We start from the raw sequence: 6,229 nt of genomic DNA, 5'->3' as shown, positions 1-6,229 counted from the left end.
AAGCATTCCGTTGCAATCTACAATGCGGTCAATGTACCATCGCGTGCAGTTACGTGTACAGAATAACGAAAAACGAAATTTTGTACTATTTAAATGAAAAATGAAACTATACATACTACAAATCACTCGTCATAGTTTGATTTGAAATAAATTGTTTTGAATGAGAAAAATTAAAGAAGACATTCAAGAAAAAGTATCCACAAAATTGGGATCCGCTTACAATGCCGATTAAAAGAGATCAATATTTTTATTAAGAGAATCATTGACTTACAATTATATGGACGTCGGGTCCGCGCTAAAAAGTGTCCGCACTTGTAAGGCGCTAAAATCGTATACAGAGCGCGACACTCCGCTTTAGTCTTCATTTGTTCTACGGACAGCGCGATACTGCGATGACATAACAATTTAAATTTCGAATAGGTTGACTTGGGACATTTTTTTCGTGGTTTTTGTATTAGACCCGTCGTCCATTTATTTGTAAGTCAATGAAGAGAATAGACAATTACCAATTCGAAATATTTTGATACTTTCGGCAGTTTAATTCTCGGCTCGTTTTAGAAAAATCTACAATCAATATTATAATACCTTATTCTGACTCGTAATTGTAAGATGATAAGATGTCAAGTCTCAATCCATGAAGACCTCAATTTGTCGATTATCGAGTACAGTCGTGTGGACCTCGTATTAAGCGAATCGAGTGCTTAATTCTAATTGAATTTAGTAGCAAATAAAGTAAAAACGCCTGTGCCTCGAATTGCTACTAATTAACATCCGAGTGAAATTAGGAATTGCAATAATGCGTAGAATTTAAGATATCATTATTTAATTAGCCTAATTATATGACATTCTATTTTATTGGAGATTTCTAAAAAGATTTTTTTCATAGAAGACATTTGTTTTTAATTTTTAACCGACTTCAAAAAAGGAGGAGGTTCTTAATTCAACTGTATGTTTTTTTTGTATGTATGTTACTCGATAACTCCGGTATCTGTGAACCTATTTTCATGATTATTTTTTTGTTGGAAAGAGGGTACCTCCATAGTGGTTCCATTTAATTTTGAAGAAAATCATCCACTTCTAAGGGAAGCTGTTCGCGCATGAAGATACACTTTTATAAATAGTGCCTAAATTTTATTATAAGTATTAATTATTTTAACGGTTGATTTTGCTGTTCTCCAATTCAAGGCGTTTTTCTCTCTCAATACACTTTCAGCAGTGACAACGAATTTTTATTATCTCCTGGGTTAAGTCCCGAATAGTGGCGAACTAGAGGATGAATCCGGGTTTGCGCTCTTTCCGGTAACCGATTTCAATAAAACTTGGTAATTATATGTAATTCCACGTACTTTTGGGGTCGGTTTTTGTAGTACTCTGTACTGAGATTATCTTTTTTAAACTAGATAGGCTAGTTATGAAACTTATTATTACAATAATCTATAATTGTTTTAAAAATCCGGGGTAGCCTAATTGTTTGACATACCGCCCCTCAAACAGAAGCCTAAGTTAGGTGGGCTAGTTTTTCGGAATTTATGTGCGAAACTTCATATGAAATTTACCATAAGTTTTCGGCGAAGGAATACACTGTAAAGAAATCTGCACCTCGAAAAAGGTTCACAACCCTTGAAAAACGTCTGGTCCCCCCAACCCGCATTGGGCCAGCGTGGTGGACTATGGCCTAACCCCTTGCCTGAAAGGAGAACCGTGCCCAGCATTTGGACGAGTAAATTGGTTGATGATGATGATTGTTTGATTATTTGTGATTGATCACAAGTGTATTGTACAAATGATTGCATGAACATCTACGTAAAAATTGTTAAACTTTGTATGCCACAAGGCGGATGGATACGCTTATCCTAGAGGCCTTTTTGGTGATTGTACAATTTAGTACACGCTATCTAAAATGGGTCGTCCCGACGCGTCCCGTTTGGTTGGACATACAAATTGCAATAACGGGTTTTTGCACCGCCGCGCTCGATGAAAACCGTGCCGTGTTTAATTTAAACCATGTGAATTTTTTTCATTTGAGAAAAAAATTATTACTAACCAAGTGCTTGAATACCTTCCGACTAAGCACCGGAAGAAACCAAATCAATAAAATCCAATAAAAAAAAAGTTTTTATTGGAATCTTCAGGAATCTTTTTCTAACTTTTTCGTACGCTTTTAATAATATTTGTTAGTATTCGCATTAAGCAGAAAAACCTTCATGTCCTTGCAATAAGAGCGAAAATAGACGTCGCGCGTTTTGCTTACGCTCGGTTTGCCGAACGAAACGCACAGCGTCATCTTCGCTCTTATTACGTGGACATGAAGATTTTTCTGACTGACTTAATGCGAATCCGTGTGGATAAGTGTGATGACTCGCTAACTTAATATTTTTCAACGTCCATACTACAGATCGTAGCTCTGACAAAGTCAAAATTCTGTTTTATATCCAGATGGCGCTGATTAATAGCCTGGGAGTAGTTTTATATTATTTAAATGGCCGTGTATATCAATTAATACCTCTTTAACATAAAATATAAATAATCAGTTTTTTCCTTATAATATTATTCAAACATTGATCAGGAGTTAAAATTATTTTCTGAACTTTGACAAATTAAATATGCGTGTCAAAAGATGAACTAATATATAAATTAACGCTTCCTAATATAATACATGGCGCTAATCCTAAATAAAATAAAATAATAGCCGGCACTATCCATAAAAATCTGTGCAATAAGATTAATTAAGAAGATTATCACTGGAAATTAAGGCAGCTTTGATAAATTGCAGCTTGTCAATGTAAAACAAATTATAGGAAATGAAACTATTTTTCCGGATTTAAATCGCGTATATTTGTTTTTTCAAACAAACCGACGTTTCGGGCCCTTTACAGGTCCCATGGTCACGGTTGACTGAGGTGGTACAGTCTGTACCACCTCAGTCAACCGATACGCGATTTAAATCCGGAAAAATAGTTTCATTTCCTATGTGTAACAATCGCGAAAACCTAAGAACTCGATAAAACAAATTAATTACAAAAATAGCTATTTGGTAGCTCGACTCGGAAAAGACGCAGTTTCCGATCGGAGGGGGCAATCAAAATCAAGCTGCAGGTGTACCAATAGGTATTAAATACCCGACCACACCATCTTGTATCGCGATTAACAATCCTCTTGAGTTATTGGTCCATGTGGTACAATTTAGCCTGATTAGAAAGACAGGCCGGCAAAATTAGGACGACGTAAATTTGTAACAGCGTCTAACAAATTATATTTTTCTAAACACTAATTAACATAATTCAATTATCATAGTTTTAAACCATTGTTAAATCAAAGTTAGAGGAAATTTAGTAACAAATATTATTAATACTTATTTTTATAACTTCACACGATGAAGTTTTTTTTAATATTAATGGCTTTGCCTTCGCATTTAGCCAATGAAAGGGTTGGGAAAGCAGAATTACAGATTATAGAAGAGGTACGGAATTTGGATAAGAAAGGATATGGTAGTTTGGGTAGGAGGGTAGCTATGATGAATCGGCATACATATTAAGGGTTGATAAATCTGACGGAAAAAAGTTTGTGATGGGTTACGTTGAAAATACAAAGTCGATCGACTAAACTCTGAGACGTAGTCGAAGTCCAAAAATGTAAACACTCACAATGACATCTCATAGACCACAAACCATTTTTTCCACGTTCGTTTATTAACAGGTTCCTTTGTATTCTGACTAATAAATTATAATTGAATAATACCCTTTTGGGTTGAACAATTTACAAAACTGTTTAGAAACATTTTGTGTCATAAAATTATTTTCAATTTAAAAATTACTAGGAAATGAGAAGGGGAACATCGTAGAATATTCTTTATATTGGGAACATAAACTATGTTTTGATTTCTATATCAGTGGCTAACATGTCAAATATTGACTTTTGATTTTACTCTGGCAAAATAGGGACAAATAACGCATTTTCATGTATAAGCAAAAGCTTATCAGTTTTTATTCGCATTTGTACAAAAATTTATTATAAGGGAGAACAAAGACAGGACAGATATTAGTATTAGTTAATGTTATCTATAATTGCTATTGTTCTCGCTATTTGAGCATGTACAAGGATAAAAAATCTTTCCACGAGAAACAGTTTTTTGAGATTATCTTATTAAATATGGTGTTTGAAATAAAAAATATGATTTGATAATATTTTGTTTGTACATGCACACAATTTAAAAACAATCTAAAACATCTAGCATTAATTTTTATCAAAAGGGATTTTCGCGCGCTTATCGTCGACCCTTAAACGGTACGGTACCTATTATAGTCGTATTTGTTTGGTAAATAGAAAATAAGCAAATTACTCTAATCTTCTTCTTGTCGAGTCAAAGACAAAAACCAAAACAATAATTGTGTTACCAATGTGTTAAATTTCTTTAAATTTAAAATTTTATTTATTTAATTTAAATTTCTTTTGCTCTAATGTAATATACCTACCATTAAGTATGTGTAATTATTTTGTTCAATATCAAAATCAGTTCTCGTAAAAAAAAAAACAACGATATGAACTATTTATTCTCCGTCTGTAATAAGTCCTTTCTGGACTTTGTATGTGTGTTTTGCAGAGGTAACCTAACAATCAATTAGATCAAAATCATACCGTCATTTTTACAAATATTATATATTTATAACATGTAACGTAGAACAAATGGTATCGTCATATCAATCGAGTAGCCCGCGAATAAACTAACTTACTAAAATCGTCTGCACGACCTTCACTTTTATACCAGTGAATTTTCAACCCTATTACTGATGAAATCAAAATTCATAAGTTCTAAGTGCGCTTATGCACATGAAAATAATATTTTTTATTTTACCGTTCAACATACCTCCGTCAATTAGTCATCAATATTGATAATTTACGATGACGATTAAACACTCAGTCGCAAATTTTGTCAATATCCTCTCGTCTCAACGGAGCGATAGTGACTAATTTGTGAAAAAAATATATGCTTGAAGTTCCCGTGACATGCGACAGGAGATGTTGTCTTTTGCGCATTAAAAATGTCCTAAACTAAAGGGATTTCAAAAAATCCGTAACGACAGTAGTCGATCATGCATAGGTATAATTATCTGATTTTTGTCCTAATAACCCGTAGCATTTCGAGAATAAATCGAAAAACGTGAAAATTAGATGTGTTTTCGTGATTTTTATCTGTCGAGGAAACTTTATTGTTTTATGATTCTGATTAACGTCTGTGCTTGAATATATCGTGTAGTTACTTGTACAATATTTTATTTTTAACTTTAAAGTGGATTTACCCCTCTAAAATCAAATCGAAGATTAGGAATTTTTCCTCTGCTCCCTCTTAACCACAGAACAATAAATACAGTAGAAGTGGCTAAACTATAGGTCTCGAAAGACCTATTTGAGTTCAGTCTGCCATTTTCGCTTTGTATGGTACGGTTGTGTCATTCTTTCGTGCAAACTCTCTAAAATCGTAGAAAAATTTTTTGGAGAACGAAATTAATAACTCCAATTCGTCGTCTATCAGCAATTAACCGCTAGATGGCAGCACATTGATTGAAATTTCAATATAATATCACAACGTCGTAACTTGCAATAATAGGTATTAATGGCATTGCACTTTTAACGATATGCCAACAGGGTAAAGTTTAAATTAACAATTCAAAATTTGTTATTTCGTTTTAAATTTGAAACTACGACCAATCAATATGTCAAGATTTTGTAGTGTTTCAAATTAAGAATGTGCGGTTTTGGAGACAGGTTCTGATAATAATAGAGGCTTAAGGCAGTTCCATTGTTTTTTTTCTCTTCGCACTCGCGTTGCTAGGCATAATACGTTTTAACGTCTGTTGCAGACGTCCGCGTAGGTAATCCGCGTCGCACTATTAAGGACCATAAAGTTGATTTTGACTACATGAATACTATATGAGATGATTTCATTATTTTATTTATTTATTTCTATAAACTTTAAAAATATTACATACAATGATTTCTTTACACCCCTAAACCTATTTTGGTTTGTCTGGGTGTTGCACAATCCTCTTATAAATAATACAAAGTAACTTATTTTAAGCACGAGTATAAAATTTACACAACAATGATATGTATGTTATCGTCTCCTATCATTTTTTTTTGTCGGTAGCAAAAGAAAACTAAACAACTAATATCGCCATTCGCAACACAAAAACCCGATCCTGGACTCGCTTGATATTGACCAAGCCCGTAC

At 33.4% G+C, this 6,229-nt stretch overlaps 1 protein-coding gene across 2 annotated transcripts in view; it reads right to left on the bottom strand.

Moving 5' to 3' along the window:
• Window positions 1-6,229, bottom strand: part of LOC113240343 — a 24,647-nt gene that overhangs the window by 7,393 nt on the left and 11,025 nt on the right. The window lies entirely within an intron of this gene.

This window comes from Hyposmocoma kahamanoa, unplaced genomic scaffold (assembly GCF_003589595.1).
Source record: "Hyposmocoma kahamanoa isolate Upper Pololo Valley unplaced genomic scaffold, ASM358959v1 134, whole genome shotgun sequence".
Classification (NCBI taxonomy): domain Eukaryota; kingdom Metazoa; phylum Arthropoda; class Insecta; order Lepidoptera; family Cosmopterigidae; genus Hyposmocoma; species Hyposmocoma kahamanoa.
This window is presented reverse-complemented; position numbering and strand designations above follow the sequence as displayed.